A 23,081-nucleotide genomic window follows, 5' to 3' on the forward strand; every position below is an offset into this window, starting at 1 on the left:
TATAAAGTGATAAGTTGACCAGGGCCATTATTGAGGGTGAACGTATGTCTCCATATTCCTCGGCAGATCTTGGAAGACCTTGGTCTACTGAACAAAGCCCAGGCACCCATAGCTTGAAGTGTTCCTGCAGTTGATCGGTGAGGGGTTCCTGTGGTTGATGTGTATGGGGCTTATAGAGTAGAAGAGCCGAGGGTACCCGTGGCTTAAAATGCATGCGATTCATTCTATTGAAGGGCATCATGGGCTTCCTGCAGGTGAAGCGCATGGGGTTCTTGCAGCGGAAGCGCGTGGGCGAAGTGCATAATATTCTTGTGTTCGTTGCACCTGCTGTTCATGTGGTTGATGTGCACGTCGTTCACGCAGTGTGTACTCCTGTTGATGTTACTTGTGTGATGGCAAAGCACCCTGTGGAGCGGCAATCAAATAAAAAGGGGGGTGAGGTGGACGGCCACGGAACTCATCAAGGCGAAGACCCTATGAAACCAGCCCTACTGTGACAAGTCCACACAGACCAAGAAGAACCCTAACCCACAACTACACACTCAACCAGAGAAGATGGAGTAATGAGGCTCAAGCCTCGGTATCCAACCAATAATTACTGCTTGGTTTGGTTTATGTATCTGTAATGCGCGCCTAACACTGAGGTAACTGGGCGCCTGTGCTTATGACATAGTTGCAGATACAGGCATGAGATACAGGAAGCAGTGCTAGCCCACCGAGGGATACAGGTTTATTGGGCTAGCATGCCAAAACAAGTAAGGGCAAAGAGTTGTTGATGGATCAAATCTATCAGCAAGGAGAGAAAAGACATCAGCCACGGGACTGAATTTGGTGGCCAGCCCCTGGAAGCTAAGTAGTGGTAGTGTTCGTTTCCCGCGCAGCCAGTTGCTGACCCAGCCAGCATCGTTATCCGCTCATGGCCCGCACGGCAACAAGTTAACCTCTAGAGCAAAGCAATCCCCATTGTCCGCAGCAACAAGTTATGGCTTTACGGGTGTAAATAGCACCTCGGAAATAAAGCCACAAACCTCCCGCCATTGTAACAAAGCCGACGCTAGGAAGGAGTCAATACACATTAACCCGGCCACAGTGCTCTCCTAAAATGTCCTTCAAATTGCAGTTACTAATTAATGGCCGGCGGAATAAAGGGCCTCCTTGGCCGCGCTGGGGAATTGCTTGGAGACCAGATGCGCGTGTGCTTGATGGCTTGATTTAGGTGAGTAATGTTTAAAGAGCAGTTAGCAGAGGATGTCCTTGTAGTCGGTAATTAGCCTGTGAATTCCTCTTTCTCCCCCGGGAGTTTGCTTTTCCCATGTAAAGGATGTGCTTTCCATCAAGCAGTCGATTCACTAAGTCTTAGCTGAGGGCGCCCAATTCCTATCCCTTCTTGCAATTGTCATGCCGAGGCGAGGGCGGGATTGGGGGCTGGAGGGGGGTGATAAGTGCTCTCTGTGTGTGCTTATCCAAGGCAAGATCACCAGAGCTCCCACAAGGAAGGAGGAGGCTTTGCTTATCGCTGGCATGCATGGGATTAGTAAAAGATTGCAAAGCGATAAACTAATGACACCAATATTTTGGTTCAAGTAAGAGGAAAAGACTACAATTGGTCAGATTCAAGTAAAAATCAGACCACAGGTTTTATAATTTAAAGGCGAAGTTGGGGTCTGCTCCATGTACAGGTAATGTTGCTCTGATTCGAGCAAGCCTGGGCCTGCTTTCCAGCTGTTTCCAAGAGACGCAGTAGAGTTGGCATAGGTTTCTGCTGTGCATGTTGTGTGACCGAAGAGTTCGGTCAATAAGCGGGTACTTCAAATCTGCATTGTTTTGCATTTGCCTTAGCGTGGGCATACCAGTGCCTTGTCCTCCCCCTCTCCTTCATGCCCCAGCCCCTCATCCCCCCTCTCCTCCCTTCATGCAACCCGGCATATGTCATACATCACATGTTGGAAAAACAACTCAGACACTTTGTAAAGTTGGAAGATTAAAATGCCTCAGCAGTTTTATTTTGCATAAAGTCTTGGAGTTATCTTACAGGCGATCCGTAATTCACCACCACAGGTATACTACTCTGTGTGCGGCTACCTAGGTATCCCTTGCCCTCCCCCCCTCTCCCTTACCGTCCTCGTCCGGTGGACGCCTCAGGTTGAGCCCAGCCCTTGCTAATAACCTCTCTCTACCCCCCGGCCGTTTGTAGATTACCCCATGACCGAGTTTATACATAATCCCCCCCTTTTGCTCTAGGTCTTTGTTGGGAATGCCCTGCCCCCCCCCTCCTCCCTGACACTTACCCCGTGTCCTGGGTCTGGGTCTAGATAAAACCGGCAGCCACGCGGTGCCTCGCTAGTGTTCAGGTTCCTATACCAGCACCACCACAAGTGCCCCAACGCTACACATATCCCACATCCGTTGTTAAGGCCGACACCGCCCTCCGGTGCCGGCCCACACCTTTCTGCCTGCCTATATGGTCATCGTTTTGCGATACCCGTCTAATTTGAGTCCATTCTACTCTACTCTGTCCCCCCCTTTGTCCCCCAATTGCCGCTTGTACTGGAAGCCCAATCCTACCTATGCTGCCCCCCATGTCTCCCTTCCGTCTTGCCAAGCCCCTAAGAACTTCCCAGTTCCCTCTCCCTCAAGGCCTCCCTGTGAAGTCTGACCCAGTGGCCCCCTGCCAGCGTAATATCTCTTCCGGGTACCCTATCCCTTCTCCTTCCTTCCTTTCCCAAGCTTGCTCCTCCACTCACCAGGTCCCCAGTTTTTTGGGTCCTGCCAAACCCCCCCCTCCCTGTCGTTTCTGCCCCTCCATATCCTAGCTCCATTTCCCCCCAGAGGCAGACTTCCCAGCCCTGTTCTTCCGTACCCCGTCTCCTGTCCCCCCAGCTTTTGGTCCTTGCCCCCCCCTTTCCTTGGGACTGGCTTCCTCCCCCCTGTTCCCTCTATTCGCCTTGCCGCCCTGTCTTGGATCCCCCACCTCCCTCCCCCTCATGCCCCCCTCCTTCCGTGAAGACTTCCCCTTGCTGTTATTTTTTCACCGTTACCTGACCCCCCCCCCCGTAGTCTCCTCTTGTTTCCCCCCGCCCAACTTCCCTTGATGGCCTTGTTTGTGAGTTTGTTATTCGTTCCCCCCCCACCCCCGCAATTTTGGGCTTGGAATTGTCTCCCAAGTCCCCTACATCCCTCCCCTTTTTCCCAGGGCCTCCCCTGAGCCTATTACTCTTGGGGTGCCGTAAATCTAATCTGTTGGCTGATCATTCCCCTATGGGTCTGCCAGTGCTTCGTTAAAGGGATTGGCCTGTGACACCTCCAAGACTCTCTGCTGGCTGCCGGCGGTGGAGAGTTCCCCCCAGCCTGCACAGGGCACTCCCCTCTTAGTATTCTTTTGCTTTGCCTCCACTTCTGCTCATTCGTGTGGAGGTTCGGGGGACGAGAGGTTGGAGGGTAAGGGGGAAGCGGGGTTGGGGGCAGGGGGGGAGGGGTAAGAAGAGGACTTGCCTCCCCTTTTCCCCCTACCCCCCACCCACGCCCTCTCGATCCGTACCCCATCACGTGCATCCCGCGTTTTTTAGTGCCGTCCTCCATTCTAAGGACATTATTGCTGTGCCCACCTCGGACAGGTGTGTTTTGTCCCTATCGAAATAACCGGGTACCTTTCAGGTAATCAGGGGGTGCTGAATCCATACCATCCCCCTACTTTTTAGGAAACCCCCCATACGACTGTTAGTCTTCCTCCTCCCCTCCTCTATGGCCCCGTGGCGTAGCGCACCCCTCCATTCCTGCCTTGGAATTATCTCAGACCACATCACCTCGCACTCCCTGAATGCCCTCCCTATTCTGGTTAGTGAAGTTCTTAATAGCTCTGTCAAGTCCTTCCTCCCTTTTGTCACCAGATCATTGCCCCCAATATGTATCAAGATAATGTCAGCCGAAAGGGTGTCGCTGAGCTGCTTGTTCCAATGTATCCCATAAGGACATGCTTTTTAAGCCTCCCTTGGTGATCCAACTGATCTGTGTATTCCGTAGGCCCAGGTTACCGTCCCAAAACGCCGTCCGAGCTCTGGTCGCTGCCCTGGCCACGAAGGAGGGGCCCACGACGCATACCCTGGTGGTTTCTGTGGAGACATGATAAGTCATATTAGATATGTGACACCCACGGCACCACTCGGGGCCCTCCCCCCCGAGCCGCGTTGGCCTGGTTACCGTACATATAATTTGTATTTATCGGATGCCCATCTCCCTATCTTTTTGACCCTGTCCTCCCCCAGGCCTTCCCTGCTTGCCGTTGTTGCTGCGCCTATGCGGAAAGAGTGGGTTAAATATTGGGCCGGGTTCACGCCGGAGCTCGCCAGGGCCCCCTCCAAGACTCGCCTGAATTGGAACTGGGTAAGTGGGGTTCAATCCTCGTGTCGACATAAATAACCCGGCTCTCCCCCCCTAATCGTAAAATATGCTGTCATATTTTCCACTGGGCAGAACGCTTCCTGTCCCAGTCTGGCCATCACTAGCTCGCATCCCTTGGCCTGCTGGTCCGTTTTTGATATCCTGATGATGACCGATATCCCCCCTCCCTTATGCAATACATCACCCCATAATAGGGCTCTGAAGCTCTGGTCATTTTTTGCTTTGGCCACAAGCTCACTAATCCGTAGGGCCCCAAAAAGGCAATGCGAAGCATGCTTTAAACATGGTGTCTGCCCGTCTTCCGATAGAAGGAGCTCTACGACATTGAGGGCCGAATTAACTGCGCTTGTGTGTACCGACATGTCGACCTATGTGAAACAAATGTTTGGGTCACTGTGGAGTACATATTGCTTACGTGCTTCAGTGGCATTTTGATGGATGTAGGTCTTACATCCCTTTACGATCCCAAAGTGCCAAACCACACCATTAGCCCACTCTATCTACACCTTTTTTTTTTTTTTTTTGTCTTTGGTATGGGGCTCCCACTGTTGCACCCGCAATGGAGTTTTGGCAACTGCAGGGCAGGTAACTGAGGAGTTCGTGCCCCTCATTGTTGAACCATGGAAAGACCTTTCTGCGCACTCTAAACCTACTGGGCTCTGTCTTGCCATCGGATGCCTAAATTGCTGATACCATTCCCCTTAATCGCGTTGCTTGGCATTTCTGTGGTGTGGTGCTGTAGGCGCGCGTTGTCGGCCTTCCCTGAGACCTGCGCGTGTGGGGGATGGTGACCGTGTGGAGTGACGTTAGGGTTGGGGGGGTCCCCTGAACCTACTGGGTGGAAGGAAACCCACCGCCTGGTGCTGGGGGAAAAGGAGCATTTTTGCCGGCCCTGTGCCTTTCTAGAAGCCTTGGGTGATTGTGAGGGAGGGATGCTCTTGGGAACAGGGGAATCGGTTAAACACGCGGACGCTCTCTAGGTTTCCTGGCGCCGCAGACTTTGAATTGGGGGTCTGCTCGTGCCTTTGGTTAGTGAGTTGGGGGTTGGTGTGGGCATGTGAGGGGTTTGGAATAGGCGCTAGCATGTGCAATATTAGGCTGGGAGAAGGGTTAGGTAGTTTCTGCCGCGCTGATCAAGAGATGCGTGGGGGTTGGGCAGAGGAACTTTTCGCGGCATCAGGCGGGTGGTGGGGGGTGAAACGCAGGATGGCGTGGCACAGGGGTCTCGGTGGGCAAGGGGCGGAGAGACTGGAGGGGATCCCGAACCCAAGACCCCGGCCAGTGGCAACGCTAAATATGTACATGCAACAATACTAGAAATCCGAATAACGGAACACAAGCTTTGCAATTATACATTTACACGGCAAGCTTCCTTGCTGCTTTGTACTGTGGCCTCGTTGCGCCCAGGGCCGCTTAAACAGAACTACTCCGTGTGCTCCTGGACCACTTTTTGGCTGAGGAGAACACCTCGGACGGTGCTGAGGAGGGTGAGCACCGCGGCCTGCATTCACTGGCTCCTGCACAGCCCACAAGCCCCCCAGCAGCAGCCGGAACACCGGGGGCCGCCAGCCAAGGTAGGCTGCCCCTCAGAGGCACTCAGTATGAGCCTGACAGCCCGGCGGGCATTCAAAGGAGCCCGGTGACCATTAAACACAGTAATGCGAATGCAGATGGGGCCTCCGCAGTGCCTGCTGGAGTCGATGCAAAACCCCCAAACATAACTGCCCGATAAAACCAATACCCTAACGCTCAAGTCGCAAGGCACCACCTGTACCGAGCCTTCACAATTCAGCAGACCATCGTTCAGTGCGGCCCGCCACCCACCGCGTACTTGGCCTTCGCAGTCCAAGAGAACATCCTAGGGTACACATTACATATCCCTCTTTTCCCAAAATTAGCAATGCGCTCTTAAATTATCAATGCTCTCTTGTACCCGTCCATACAGCACCGAAAGTGGGCACGGCATCGTTTCTCGTCTACACAAACCCTCACATTAAATTCAAACCAGAAATGTAACGCGGCCCACGGTCACAGCTTCACTTAACACGATTGACCTGCCCTCAAAAGCCCACTGCACCCACAATGGTGTACTGGGAAACCATCATCACTACCCCCAACGCTACCAAGCACCGCCCACCCCCAGGTCAAACATGCAGGCAAGCGCAACATCCCCAACTTCGACCCCTCCACTAACCCACAAGGCCCCCGTCCTCCGTGACAACATGTGGCCACCCATACCCGCTCTCCCAACAACACCCTGCATTTGCACGCGCCACGACCTGGCCGGCAAGCACACCATGCTACCCAAAAGCGATGTCTCCCCCCGTACCTCGGTCCCCAACCGTCCCCAATGCAATACCTCCCCCTCACCGTGGTTGCCCCCCCCACACAACAAACAATGATTTGTTTGGATTATGCATTTTTAAACCCTCCCCCACCCGCGCACCATCATCGCACGCACCAAAAACCCCTTCATAGCGAAATAGCCAAACACCATATGCATTATCTCCCCCCGCACCTCAGTCCCCAACCGTTCCCCCGAAACTTGCGGCGCCATCTTGCACTCCCCAATGCATCCCCCTCACCGTGGTTCGCCCCCTCCCACACAACAAACAACGATTTGTTTGGCTTATGCCTTTTTTAAACCCTCCCCCCACGCATCATCATCGCGCGCAACAAAACCCCTTCATAGCAAAATAGCCAAACGCCATATGCATTATCTCCCCCTGCACCTCGGTCCCCAACCGTTCCCGCAAAAATTGCGGCGCCATCTTGCGCTCCCCCAATGCATCCTCCTCACTGTGGTTCGCCCCCTCCCACACAACAAACAACGATTTGTTTATATTATGTATTTTTAAAATCTCCCCCCCACGCCCCATCATCGCGCGCAACCAAACGCCTTCATAGCAAAACACCATATGCATTATTTCCCCGTTCGAATGCGTTCACCCTCCCTCCGCCCCGCGGTCTCGTCCGTTCCCATGAAAACATTTTGTGACACCATCTTGCCCTCTTTACGCGCATCCCACCCTACCATGGTTATACCCCTTTCACCCTCTCGGCACCTCCTCGGTTTACCATATCCCCAGCCGAGTGGGGGCTAGTCAGGGAGATTGATTTCAACGTATATTTCACCGCCCCTGGCGCCAACCGATGTTACCGAAAATTGCTCCCCTGGTCCCCCGCTCTACCCCCCGACCGCCCTCACTTTAACCGGCCTTTTTTTTTTTTCCCGACTACCCCCTGCCTCTCCCCCCACCGCCACTACCACTATACACCCCTAACTACCTTGCGTTCGGCGGCCGCCAAGACGCTCGCCGTGGACCGACCAGCAGCGAGCCGCGCAACTATACTACGTATCTTTAATTGTCCCGGCTGGAACCAAAACCCGCTGCGGCAGGAACTCCCGAAAAATCCACACGTCTATACTCCTGGACCACGCTTGGAACCAACCGCGATGCCAACGAAGCCCAGGGAGCAGGATGCAAGAGGTTTCTCCACGTGAGGCAGGATGCAAAACAAAACCACGATCCGGCGAGGCAGGAAACTGGAAAACAAAACCACGATCCGGTGAGGCAGGAAACCGAGGGAGAATGTGTTAATTTCTGGAAAAGGCAGTGCCTTTATGGGGCCTGCTTCTCCCTCGGTTCCCTGCCCCGCCCCTCACGTTCCGCACGCTCCCGTCCACTTCCGGGGGCGGACTAATGTGTTCCTCCCCCATCCCCGCCCCCGACCTGTTTGAGTCGTGTGGGAGGAGGTCGGCTGGGCAACCTGCACTAAGGGGCGGCGCCCGCCATGCCACCTTCGCTGGCGCGTTCGCCCGCCATTCCCACTAATCCGGCTCTCCTTTTTCCAACAGTTCTAAGCGAAAATACCTGTGCTATGCAAGACCACTTACATTACATAATACCTATGCAAAAGTCAAAATGTTTACCTTTGGTAGTATTTTTCCCAGAACTTAAGTGCCAGGAACAGGTGCAAGGGCACACATCTGTCTTATTTTAATTATGACAGGAACTCATTTACATGCACAATCAATGCATTGAATCTTAGAAGACCGTTTAAAAATAACACTGAAGGCCCAGTACAACAAACCTTTGATGTTACAACAGAAGTAGCCAGACATCAAGGAATAGACATTTCCCAAGCACTGCCATCGGTTACCAATGCACAAGCCTAAACTATAGTCTTTGTCATTACTTGTAGTGTTGCCATAGGTTTCTGCTGTGAATGTTTATTGACCAAAGACTTCATGGAAAGCAGATTGGCACGCAGGAATCTGATACTTCAGACCTGCATGGGTTTCCATCTCCCGTCCCCACTAAAGAACTCCACCCCTCTTTTTTCTGACATAGCCAAGAGTAGCGAGGCCACCAGTAGTGGCAGACCAGTGCTATGCAAGCCTTCTTACATTACATAACACCTATACAAAAGCCAAAACATTTACCTTTGTTTGTGCTTGTTTTTGACAGGACTTGAGTGAAAGGAATAGGTAGAAGGGCACACATATGTATTATTTTCATTACAACTGGAACTCATTTAGATGCACAATTATTTTAGCATTTTTATTTATTTTTGCATTTTTAAAGCGCTCACACAGCTCGCAGCCATCGAGGCGCTGTTACAGGATTTTTTTTTTTAGCTGCGCAATTGTTTTTTTTGTTTGGTCTTAGTTGCGTATTTATAACACACTTAAATACCCAGTGGTTTCTAAGCGCAGACCCGGGGGTGTCGTCTTGCTTCCAATGCGAACACGTTGCCGCTGAGCTATCCTCCTGGGACAAGGCACCCACTCTCAGAAGATGGCTGAAAAATAACACTGACCAGTTCTATACAACACAAACTTTGATGTAGCTACGCTATGCTTTATACTGATGTGCTCATCATCTATATATCCTCATTTACTTTTCAGACTTTGATTGGTAAGTAAGAGATGTTTTTCACACAATCAGCCTCATCACGAGTTTGGCGGTAACCTTTAAAAGCAGCGGTAACGCTATTACCGCTGCATTTAAGGGTCTGCCAAATCACGGGTTTGGCTGCATTTACCCCCAGTTCTGAGCTTTGAAGATGAGGGCTACTCCACCAGCTGGTTTGGAAAGCCGGTCTGGTTTAAGGATAGTGGAGCCACTAGCGATGGCTCGGGAGAGGGCTGGACCGGTCACATTGTGCAGCCAGGCCTCCTCTCTAAAAGCTAGGATACACAGATGTTTGTCTTCAATGAGTTCATGGACACCGTTGCCATGGGAGAACAACGATTGTGCGTTAATGAGAGCGCATTGAAGGCGGATGGAGTGCGTGAATGGCTGGGGGGTAGCAAGGTTTCTCTTCTCGCCCCCTCTCCTTGCCCAACACATGTTTCACACTATGTGTATTACAGTATCTCGGCTAAGCATGCTTTTTCAGGGGCTATATGACAAATGTTTCCACAACTGCTTGGTAATTCCTAGATTTAAACTTGCTGAAATTGGCGGCACCAGTTTGCCCGTGCTAGCTGCTAAATGGTGGAATGCCCTGCCACACAACTTGAGAACAGACCAACCTTTCTCACACTTTAGAATGAATCTTATCAAACACCTCAATGACAAAAATATGTAATGCACTGCTAGACACTTGTGATATACTACTTTATCTGAATGTATATATGTATTATTAGAGATATATCGCAAATGTAAATAATTATAGTAACATTGTATATAACTGACCGCCTCGCTTTATAGCAATATGCTCTTGATCAGATCTGCTTCCTGCTAAGTCTGTACATACCTATCTCTCTATCACTGTAAATTATGTAACAGTGTAATTCTTTGTAACACTGTAATTCTATGTAACACTGTAAGCTTTGCATATTCTCTTCACTGTGCCCGGTTACCCTTGGGTCTGGCGCGCATTACAAATAAATAAACTAAACTAAACTAAAACTAAACTAGATATTGCATAGCCTGGTACCCAAATATCATAGAAAAATGTTTCCTTACTTCAGTCATATGCTTCAAATAATTATGAAGTCATTTTTTGCAAGTTATCTTATTGTCTTGAATTTATTTTTAGCCTACAAAAGATATACACTAAATGATATTTCTTGTTTTAGTGTTTCTTTTTCCATTTTAAAACTGCAATGAGTAAACATTGTAGAACTGACCAATGTACTAAATAATTTGTGATTGAATGCATGGTTCTCACCTCCTTTGTCCTTCAAAGGTGGAAAATTATATATGTAGAATCTTTTGCCCAGCTTCCAAATAATTGTCAAGGTATGATAGCCCAAGTAAAGAAAATATATCTAATCACCCATAAGTTCCATGTGTTCATTACACCACTTTTGCTTCATTTCATGGCCACTGCTACATTCTTACCTGTTGATACTGCGACCTGCCATAGTAAAGTTCCCACATGTCTTTGGCATAATGAACATGCAGGCACTGTTTTGGCCTTCTTTAAATAACAAATCTCCCAATGCAGAGTAAAACAATACTATATTATCGGAAAATGTTGGCCATCTTTGAATATATTCCTTTAGCTGTTCTAGCACTACTACTAGTCTCAATTCAATAACTCATTATGGCTGATCATTATTTAGATTCATACATTCATAGATATGATATGGCATTTATAAATCGCCTATGCACAGGTGTTTCAAGGCGCGACGATGCAAGGGAGGGGGAACAGAGGGAAGACAACGACAACAACCTCACTAGGCCAGGTGACATTGAGATCGCGCAAAAGTGTAACTCAGTGAATACAGTCTAAAGTTAAGGTCAATTTTTGAATTATTTTAGTTGCAAAGTCCCATTGGAGATAAAAGGAAAAACGATATTATACTACTGATTAGGCCATCTTTGAATATATTCATTTTACTATTCTAGCTATGTTAATGCAATACTCAGCAATGACTGCTCATTACAGCATTTACAAAATGATTTATCATGTTTCATCTGGCGTTCAAAATGTATTGATACTAACTTAACAAAATATATATCTCCTAGTCCAATACTAAATTAAACACCTTAATACCAAGCAATACCCAAATCAATTAAGAACATAAAACAGTAGGTTTCCATAATGCTACTCTAACCAATCTGTTCTCCACAATTTTGTTGCGTTACAATGGAAAATGAACCCCATCTCTTTCCTTCGTAACATATTTTCTCTATTTACACCTAATTAATTTGGAGGCAACCTATATATGCAAATTAACAAGGTGGGTCCTGGGAGGCTCTCTGCCAAACATTAGTCTTGGTTACGAGAGCCTTACCCATATTCCTTAGCTCACTATCTTTCACAGAGGAGAAATATCCAAAACATATCAGTCTTTGTCCTGCCATGGGGCAGTCCAGCACCGAAATACTAGGCAATTCTCCTCTGAACAAGAGTACCAACAGCAAACCCAGACACTTGTTTCGGTCCGGTTGGACCTCATCAGTAGGGTGGAGCTGTGCCTCTCTAAGAATAGTGAACAAGGGTTCCACATCTCGATTCCACTAGTAATTTAGGGTATGACCCAAAGGAATTATGCAAATTAACAAGGGGGGTCCTCAGAGTCTCTCTGCCAGACATTAGTCCTGGTTACGAGAGCCTTACCCAGATTCCTTAGCTCACTATCTTTCACAGAGGAGAAATATCCAAAACATATCAGTGTTTGTCATGCCCTGGGGCAGTACAGCACCGAAATGCTAGGCAATTCTCCTCTGAACAAGAGTACCAACAGTAACCCCAGACATGCGTTTCGGTCTGGTTGGACCTCATCAGTAGGGTGGAGCTGTGCCTCTCTAAGAATAGTGAGCAAGGGGTCCACATCTGGATTCCCCGAGTAACTTAGGGTGTGACCCAATGAAATTATGCACATTAACAAGGTGGGTCCTGGGAGTCTCTCTGCCAGACATTAGTCCTGGTTACGAGAGCCTAACCAAGATTCTTAAACTCATTATCTTTCACAGATGAGAAATATCCATAACATATCAGTCTTAGTCCAACACCGAAATGCTAGGCAATTCTCCTCCGAACAAGAGTACCAACAGCAACCCCAGACATGTGTTTCGGTCTGGTTGGACCTCATCAGTAGGGTGGAGCTGTGCCTCTGTAAGAATAGTGAGCAAGGGGTCCACGTCTGGATTCCCCTAGTAACGTAAAAGCTACATAAATTATGTAAATTAACAAGGGGGGTCTTGGGAGTGTCTCTGCCAGACCTTAGTCCTGGTTACAAGAGCCTTACCCAGATTCTTTAGCTCACTATCTTTCACAGAGGAGATGAGAGTGGTATGGAAAGCCTTTAAATGGACTAAGCAAGGACTTCTGATTGGCCTTTCAAGCAAGAGATGCAAAAGTAATATTTGGCTATTAAAGAGTTGGAGTTGTAGAGTACGTGTATGAATTGACTGAATGAGGATAAAGAGATGGCCTTGAGGCAGGTCAAATATTAATTAAATAAAATGTTGTCATAGAGGGCGGAATACACCATGTTACCTACAAGATGTACATATTATGAAGGAGTGGATAGATTACTGCCTCATCGACTGCGTCTATTGGATAAGGATAGAGCTATTTCTGCACTTGAAAAGTGTTCAGGGGGTGATGTTTGACCGGAAGCTGATTAATCAAGAATTCTGTACATTTTACAAAGGGCTCCACATTTTTTGAATGGCCTGACTTTACCAGGGCTGTCTGAATAGGAGTAGGCGAGCCTGAACGAAGAGGTCTCGTGTGAGGACCTGAAGAGATCTGTATATGGTTTAATGATGGAATTTTATAAGATTATGCCCAACTCTGTGTTTAATTTGCTGGGAGATATGTACAAGGTGTTGAGAGAACAAGGAGTCATTCCTCAGATTACACGTCATGCAATTATTTTGATTATTTTGAAGAAGGATAAGAACCCTGTTGCCAAGGAGTTACAGGCCTATTAGCCTAATTAACAAAATACTGACGAAAACTTTGGAAAGACATCTTGCAGACCTCTTTCCGAGACTGGTGCACCTGAACCAGACTGGGCTTGTTAAAAGCAGGCATGCTGCCACGAATATGCAGAAACTCCTTCAGACAAATACGGAAGCAAATTAATCCGGGTGCTGTTGTCCTCTCTTCAGATGCAGAGAAGGCTTTTGACTGGCGTGAGTGGGGTTACTTGTTTGAGGAAGATGGATTTAGGAGAGAAGTTCTTGGAATGGGTCAAGTTGTTATATACGGACCCTACAGCGGCTGTGTCAACAAATGGCTTTAGGAGAGAAGTTCTTGGAATGGGTCAAGTTGTTATATACGGACCCTACAGCGGCTGTGTCAACAAATGGCTTCTGTTCTGACGTTTTTTGGTTAGAAAAAGGTACACGACAGGGCTGTCTATCGCCATTATTATTTGTGATGGCAATGGAACCCTTAGCAGCAACTATCAGGCAAGACGAGAGAAATATTGGTATCCACTACGGAAGTGCCTGCCAGAAGCTATGGCTCTTTGCGGAAGATATGCTGTTGGTCCTGAGAGATTTGGACAGCGCTGATGATCCAGATTGATGGCTTCACACACTTGTCAGGCTTTAAGATAAATTGGACCAAATCGGAAGCTATGCCAGTGTCGAAGCATTGTATGAAGGCAGACCGGATTGCCTTGGGTTTCAATTGGTGCCTGCATCATCAAATATCTGGGCACATGGCTGACTTGCACCGTGGAGAAGATTTTGTTGGAAAATATGAAGATGGTGATAACAAATTTGAGATCAGATCTGGAGAGATGAAAGCTACTCAACCTGGCATTATGGGGGAAGGTTAATGCTTTAAAGATGAACAGCACACCGAAAATCAATTTTGTTCTGAGTATGATTCCTTTGTTCCCTGCACAAAGAGATTGGAATAGCATTGACAAGCTTTTGCAGAGTTTCTTATGGGACAATAACCTTCCTTGCATCAAACTTTGGAAGTTACAACTACCAGCAGGCAAGTGGGGGTGGAGTGGTTTGTCGGTGCCAGACTTTTCAGCTGATTACCTGGCGTTTGCTTGCAAACACATTGTGCCTTTTCTAAGGGAGGAACCTGATGATTGGGTGTGTGAGGAAACTAGTAAGAATGGCCCACTGATGCTCAGGAGAAAAGTCCAAAATGACAGAATGGGAGATTTGGAGGAATTTCAGCTGTATGAAAAGTTTGCACGCCCGACAATCTTGACCTAATCCCCCATTCGGTGGCATTATAGTGAACTTGGGCAGCGGGGGCTGCAGAAGTGTCCCCCGCACCCTTGTTCACTATAATGTCAGCGGGGGTTTCCGGGGTGTCCCCCGGAGCCATTTGTGTAAAGTAAAAACAAGAAAAGGACCCTGCAGCGCTGCCTCTCGATCATGGAAGTGAAGGGGAATAGGCATCGCATGGACACAGCGAGTCGGCGGCAAACAACGAAGTGTGCCACCACAAGGGGACATGGGGGGGAAATGGATTTCATTTGGGTTGTTTTACCGTAACGGCCAAACCGTATATTCGGCCTAAACCATTATGGTCTTTTCGGCTGCGGTTTGTTCCATTATGGGAAAACAACCTAAATGTACGCTGAGGGCTATCTTGACAACAAGTCCGTCCGGTCCTCCTCACCTTTGACAGAATATTTGAGATTAGCCTGGAGGAAGCTTTCATTTTTGTTGGATGGGGAACCCTACTGCTAGTTAGACTCCTCCATCTGGTATAACCCCCCTGTTACGGTGGGGAATAAAATGTTGTTTTGGCTGAGTTATTCTTAGGGGGAGTGAAGTCGATTGGGGACCCCATATGCAATGGGAGTCTGCAATCAATTTAAGCAAGGGAAGGATCTACCTAATTGTACCTGTTACTAGTACCAGGTTCTGGAAAGGAAAATATCCTTGTGGATGGCAACCTGGATGACGAAGGTCACCAGGCCTCAAAATTGTACAAACTAATTTTGTCTACCAAGCAGTGCGATTCTACAGTGTTCAATACATGGACAGAGAGGTTAGCAGGGGATATGTCTGAAGCATAATGGGCAAACATTTGAAAAAAACATTGCACTATCCTCTTTGAGCTTGTATGAGACATCCAGACAGATTAAAATTCTGCTCCTCTTAGCTTTCTCTTTGTTAGGCAGAATCCTGTGCAGTTCCCTTAGGGAGCACTACAGAAGATTAAGACTACAGGTATATGCAATAAATCCCCTTTGGTATCAGTCCGTACCACAAAGATTTAGTTGGTAGCTGTGGCTAAGCAGTGAGAATTATCTCAGGAGGGAGATGAGCAGTATTCAGGGTTTACACAATAGGACTACAGTACTATGGAACAAGGAAACACTGACCAAAGCTTTGTATCAAAAAGAATATATATATTTATTTTACACACTCTGATGTTCACACACAAATCACTATTCATAAAGTAAGTTAAAACAGTCTGAGAAAGTATGCACAACTCCCTATTTAAATTGTAGACAAGTTTGAGCAAGAGTGAAAACTGAGCAAAACGACACAGTGGCAACCAAGCAGAAATGGATATGATATGATATGATATGGTATTTGTAACGCGCCTATACACAAGTGTTTCAAGGCGCGACGAGGCAGGGAGGGAGGGAAACAAGGGGAAGACGGACAAGCGATCCTACTAGGCCAGGTGTCATTCAGATCGCGCAAGTGCAGAGGTAAGGGGAAAAAGGAGAAAGTGCAGGGGGAGGAGGTGGGGGGAGAAGTGCAGTACAAGGTAAGTGGCGTAATGAAATAATAAATGATAAATAAAAAGGGCCAGCTGGTGGCAAGTGCGAGGTAAGTGCAGAGCAAGTGCTGGGCAGGGGGCTGTAGGGATACAGTGACAGTCCCACAGTGCAGGGGGAGCCAGGGGGTCAGTGCAAGTGGAGAGTGGCTGGGCCCTGGACCGAGGTCGCTGAGAGTGGCCCAGATGCAGGTTAAGTGCAGAATTCAGTGGGGAGTTAAGCAGGTTTAGCAGGGGAGAGGGAGAGAGAAGGCAGAAGCGAAGAGGAAGGTTTTGAGGTGCTTCCGGAACCGGAGATGGTTCTCCTCAAGTTTCAGGGAGGCAGGCAGGCTGTTCCAGAGGGAGGCCCCTGCTGCGGAGAGAGATCTACCCCCAGCACGTTGCTTCGAGAAGCGGCTGACCATGAGGGAGTTAGAGATGGATGAGCGAAGGGCTCGTGAAGGGAGATATTTAGGAAGAGAGAGTTGAAGGTATTTAGGCCCCAAGCCCCAGAAGGCCTTGTGGACAATGCAGAGGGTTTTGAACTTAATCCTCGCAGCCACTGGGAGCCAGTGAAGAGATTTCAGTCCTGGAGAGATACGGTCCCTGGGCTTGAGGCCAAGGACAAGTCTCGCAGTTCTGTTCTGGATAAGTTGCAGAGGGCGGAGAGTGGAGGCAGGGAGATTAAGATAGAGGCTGTTACAGTAGTCCAGCCTTGAGAGAACCAGGGCTCGGGAGACAGTGAGCTTCTGGGGGAAGGAGAGGAAGGGAAGAATACCTCTGAGGAGGTGCAGCTGGTAGTGTGATTTCTTAGAGACATCAGATATATGAGGAGAGAAGGAGAGTGTGGAGTCGAAGATGACCCCGAGGTTTTTAGCCTTGCATGTAGGGGCAGGAAGGGGGCCAAGGGAGGCCGGCCAGAGAGCTGCAGGGAAGGAGGGAGTGGGTGCGCCGATGAGTAGAATCTCAGTCTTACTGGCGTTAAGGCAGAGGTCATTGGCGGCACACCATTCCTGGATAGCAGACAGACAGTCGGAGATGAGGGAAGGAGAGGAGGAGGCCGAGGGTAGCCTGAAAATGAGCTGGGTATCGTCCGCATAGCACTGGAAGTGGGGGCAGAGGGCGGCGATGCGGTGGGCAAGGAGTGCCAGATACTGGTTGAAAAGCCAGGGAGAGAGGTTGGATCCCTGGGGGACACCACAGGTGGAGAAAAAGATGTCAGAGAGGAAGGAGCCCATTTGGACCTGGGAGGGTCGACCAGAGAGGAAAGAGGTCAGCCATGCCAGAGCCTGACCAGTGATACCCAGGTTATCACGGAGACGGTTGAGCAGGATGGCATGGTTGACAGTGTCAAAGGCAGAGGAGAGATCGAGCAGAATGAGAACACAGGGAGTGTTGGAATCGAGGTTCAGGAGCAGGTCCTCACGGATGTTCAGGAGAGCAGTTTCCGTGCTTCTGGCCGCTCTGAAGCCGGATTGATGGTCATGAAGATTACCAACAGATTCAGCATGGAGGTTAAGCTGGGAGATGGCCAGTTTCTCCAGGAGCTTGCCCAGGAAGGGAGTAATGGAGATTGGGCGATAGTTGGCCGGGCAGGAGGGGTCGGAAGAGGGTTTCTTGAGGAGGGGGTGCACAAGGGAGTGCTTGAGGGGGGATGGGAAGACTCCAGAGGCGAATGAGTGGTTGCAAAAGTCAGCCAGGGCAGGAGCCAGGGAGACGATGTGGTCCTTGATGGTTTTGGAGGAACAGGGGTGAACCTGTTTAGACGAGGCTTTCATAGATCGGACTTGTCTGGAAACCTCGTCAGCAGAAAAAGGTGGAAATGAAGAGAAGGAGGGCGGAGGGGCGGCTACAAGAGAGCAAGAGGAAGAGCCAGGAAGAGAGGGAGGGAGGAGAGGGGAGGAGAGTGAGGACAGGATGTCCTGAGTTTTTGAGATGAAGTGCGAGGCCAGTGCAGTGCAGAGGGCCTGTGAGGGGACAGGAGAGGTAGAGACTGCAGCAGGGTTGGCCAGCTCCTTGCAGATTTTAAAGAGTTCGGCCGAGTTGTTTGATGCCTCAGAGATGCGGGCTTGGATAAGGGCTCTCTTCTTAGTGAGAACGGAGAGCCGATATTGCCTTTGGAGCAGGCGGCAGGCCAGTTTGTCAGAGGATGAACATGAAGCACGCCATTTCCTCTCTGCCACCCTGCACTTGCGTTTTAGGGTGACGAGATCCGAGTCGTACCAGGAATTACATTTGGCTTTGGGCTTCAGGCGGATTCTCATGACGGGGGCAAGGATGTCGAGAGTATCAGATATAGAGGAATAGAGCATGGAGAGGGCTGTGTCGGGGTGGGAGTCAGCCGAGGGGGGAGGAGGGGGCGAGAAGGTGGCAGCGAAAGCCTCAACTGACACCCGCTTCATGGGTCGGATGACCGAGAAGGTGGGTGGCAGTGAAGAGGGTGGCTTTGCCTGTGGGGTAGGGAGGGAGAGGTGGGAGGATAGAAGAAAGTGGTCACTCCAGGAGAGAGGAGTGGAGAGAGGGAGGGAGAGGGGAAGGTCAGAAGAGATCAGAGCATCAAGAGTGTGCCCTGCAGAGTGAGTAGGACCAGAAGGGAGAATAGAGAGTGAGAGAGAGTTGCAGAGTTCGCGAAAGAGACCAGTGGCACTCTAACAATTTCTTCAGAGGGAGGGAAAGGACAAGTTATACAGTGTTAGACTCCTAAACACACCAGCAACACCTTCTAATTGGATTGTGAACAAGTTAAGCAAGGCAGTACTTTAGCATCAACAATACTTTGGTGAAAACCGAGCAAAATGGCACTTCAGCAATACATATGGGGGAAGGAAAGGTGGTTATAAGAGTTTCAGATGCACCAACACATTTTCTGGAGAGAAACAATCTAGAGAAGGCAGTTGTACCAAATTTAGCCAATGTCAATAGGCCTGTGCCAGAATCAATGGTACAAGGCAAAGTGCCTAAGTTCAAAATGTCCAATAGCTGCAGTCAAGTCTTTGTTAAACGATGGAAAAGGCGGTTGCAGGACGTAGAAAGATAATGTTAGATGAAAAGGCGGCCAGCCCAGAAAGTAAGTAAAGGATTTAAAACAACTGACGACAATGGGAGGCCTGGCGGAACAATGTACCTTTAAAGTGGAAGAGTCTCCTGCGGTGGCAGTAGTTCCTAGCAGTCCTGCATTCGGGAGTTCCCGCAGAGGAAGAGAGACTCTCGTCGTGGAGGAAGGTCGAGTTACTGCACTGCCCAGGGATGAAACCAGCCGCAGTGCTGCCAAATGAATAAAAGGTACGCTCCTTTAAATCGCGGTGTCAAACTGGATATTAAATTATGCCTCCTATTGTAACGATTGTATGTATATTGGCCTACGCCAAGTTGCTTAAAACTGTACGCGAATAACTCTCTACGGCAAGGTCTTGACCTTAGAAATTGATGTAAGCCGCCATCTTGAATCAAGCCGCCATTTTAGGTTCTCTTACTGTCTAAAAGTCACCCTGTACATCAAAATGGTGGACAATGCCATTCCGAACAGAATCTGGTCGTCATGACCTCCGTACAGCTAATGTATAACTTGCCTACAGGCCACTTGTTAGGGTCGTGAACTGAGACCTTGTCCTTCTGTTGACCTGTGTGTAAATGGATTACCTGTATCAACGGAACTGATCTATGCACATACTGATGAATATATTAAAAGTTGACCTGGCAGAGACCCTAGACCAGTAATACATTCATGGAATGGTTAACCGGCGAAGGGGTTGGACAAAAGGCTGGAGAAATGTATAAAAGCCTGATTGTCCCAATGTATAGTCTCTCACTGAATACATCGAACCCCGTTGAAGTTCGTTGTGTTGTACTGAGGGCCGATAGCTATCCGATCTGTCATTGACTTTGTCACTGCTTGAGCTTAAAATAAAGTACTTTGTATGTTCCTTTGTAACCAGTGTTTGGTGTGTTTCCTTTGGGCTTCCCGGCCTCATATTATTTTTCTGTTTTCACAGTTGGCGCCCGAATAGGAACCCTCAAGATTGATGCCGGACCATTGAAGGTTGACGCATGCTATCGGACTGGGATTGGATGGTGTGATACTACGGGCCTGACTGAACGAGGCGCGACACCTCTACAGTGCTGCACGATCCGATCCTTGGACGATAGCCGTGTGGTCTGAGACGGCATCTTGACGAGGGTCCACTTTTGAGGCGGGCAGATTTGCCAAAATCACCAAACACAAGGTAAAATTCGTTAGGTAAGTTCTTTGATAAACCGTATGGTCCTCCTTAGGTTTGGTCAGGTGAGTCGTGACCCGACTCTTAATTTAACCCTGACAATTTGAATTTGGCGCATTGTATCTGCAGACACAATTATTGACCAGGTAACACCAAGTATTTGAGAAATGCCTGGGAAATTGTCTAGCTTCTTTAGGGCATTATTCCGCAGCGATTGACAATCTTTGGAATTTAGCCGCCCGGCACCACAGGAGGGGTCGCCGTCATTTACTATGTATTGTAAGCATGCATTGGAAGTGTAGTATTTAATGATATTTGGCACAGACAAACCAGACATGCTGCCGAACTTCAGTGGCCAATCAATGGTAGTTTTGAGATCCCTCGTATTGAATACTTAGAGTCAGTCTTGTTAAAGAAAAAGGCCAGACCCGCAGCATTTGATGTTCTGCAGAATTGGAAAAGAGAAGCGTTGCAGCAGCTTAAGAGTAGGGAAAAACATGCGCGCCGTCATAAAACGAACGCTGAAAAGGCGTTGTTATATGATCAGGACAAACGGTTTGAGTCGGTTAGGAATATGGATAGGGCTTTCTCACTCGGTATTCAGAAAATCTATCCTTCTAAAGACCTTCATGTTTCTGATGAGTTTCTCGACAAATTGTTAAACGAGCGAAGGCCTGGTGCCTCTGCACCACCTCCGTATGATCCTCTTCCTGTTGCTTTGCCTCTTCCTGCTGTTATTCCTGCTCTCCCTGCTCAACCTGATGTTCCTATTCTTCCGGCTGTTGTTCCTCCGCCTGCTCTACCTTCTCTTCCCATTGCACCAGTAATAACACCTCCATTGAATCTGCCTGCAACTCCACTCCCGAGTGGTTCCGTACCGACTATAGTTGATCGGGGTGCGGGGTCAAAGGTTGTTACTCGTAATACTGTCCCTACAGATAAGAAGCGGAATTTGTTTGCATGGGCTAAGCAGTGTATGGAGAGAGATGATCGAGCTAATGTTTTTGCCACACTGTCTAATATGGATAATTTCCCTGAGAAAAATGTTTTCATTGAAGGTTTAGGGATTCATTTATGCGTAATGTGGGGTAAATTAAATAATGTGGATCTCCAACAAGGGCTGAGGGATCTGAATACTTAGGCACTTTCAAGAGACACTGTGGAGAAAGTACATGAGCATGTCGAGAGGTTATTTGAGTATAGGAGAGATTTGGAAAAGTTACGGAATGAGGATGACGAAGAGGAGAGTATGTATGTACAGAAACAATTGCTTCAGTGTCATAAATCAGTATCTAAGGAAGCGCGAATTCGTACAAAAGATGCGATTAGATGGATTTCGGATTTATCGATAAATCCAGTTGAAGTATATGACACATACAGTCAATATACGCTAGAAATGCAGAGGAAGGTGATTCAGGTAATGGTAGAGTACCTGCAGGATGAATGTGTGAGGAAGAAGGTTAGTTGTCCCACAGAGTTACTGGGTATTTATAAGAGAGCTTTTTCACTTGACACTTCTTCGACTGCTTTAGCGCTCGACTTAGCTCTGTTGCTTAGTAAGCGTTCGGAGTTGCCTATATCTCAATTGCCTATGAGAGAGGTACCTCTGACATTTGTCCCAAAAGTTGAGATTCCCGCTAATGTTGCAGCAGGTACACCTGCTGTGGACATTCGCGCACATTATGTATCGCAGTTTGTTCATGTCCCGTTTTCGTGACAGGAAGTGAACACTATTAGGCAATCTATTCCCGACATTAGGAAAAATCCGACAGGATTCTATAAAGAGATAGGCCCTCATTACAACCCATGCATTAAGGGGTTAACGGCGCCGTAAAAGGTGGCGGCACCGTTAAACCCTTAATGCCTGATCACGAGGTCCCTTTGCGGGTGGCACTTTAACGCCTGCTTTTAGCAGGTGTTAAAAAACCAACCCGCAAAGGGACCTTGGTGCTAAGTACGATGCCGCAATTTGCAGCACTGTACTTAGCGCCTTCCCCATTCCCATTGAGCCCTATGGGGCAAAAATGGGAATGGGGAAGGGCCATGGCGGCATGGGGAATTACCGCCCCGCCAACCTCGGAATCGGGCGGTAATTCCCCATTCCGCCATGGCGGAGTTGGTAAGTTACCGGCATGGACCATGGTGCTATTAGCTATTAGCACCATGGTCCAACGCCTGGGTCGTAATGAGGGCCATAGAGTCCATCTTGCAGTCCTCGGTGTTCACCCTAGGCGATATTGACTTGTTATTTCCTGTACTCCTGCTCGTAGATTTGTGGAAGCAGGTTAGAACAATAGATGATGCACCTGGGTTGGGAGATACGTGGGCTAATATAACTAGGCTTGACGGGAAAAGGCCAGATGGTGAGAGACCGCCTCAGGTGATACTCACTTTGCCTGACAGAATCATTGCAAAATTAAAAACTATAATTCCCGAAAAAAGAATTATTTGGGACAAGCTTACGGCCTGTGTCCAAGGAAAATCTGAGGATGCCACTGAGTTCTTTAATCGGTTTGAACAAGTATTCTCGGACTTCAGTGGACAGGATTTAGGCACAGAGTCTGGGAAAAGGTTAGTTGTGGACAAATTTGTGCGTGGATTGCTGCCTGACATCCAGTCACAGATTATGTCTTCCGAGAGCGCTTGGCAGGCAAAATCCCAATCAGAAGTACTGCACATGGCTCAGTACTACGAGAACCATGTCAATAATGAAAAAGATAGAGTAGAGAAGAAAAAGGAGACTTAAAAACTAAAGTATTGTTACAACAAATTGTTAGAGGCCCCAGAGGGGGTAGTTCGCAG

This window comes from Ambystoma mexicanum, chromosome 1p (genome assembly GCF_040938575.1).
Source record: "Ambystoma mexicanum isolate Mex_15411 chromosome 1p, UKY_AmexF1_1, whole genome shotgun sequence".
In the NCBI taxonomy this organism is placed as follows: Eukaryota; Metazoa; Chordata; class Amphibia; order Caudata; family Ambystomatidae; genus Ambystoma; species Ambystoma mexicanum.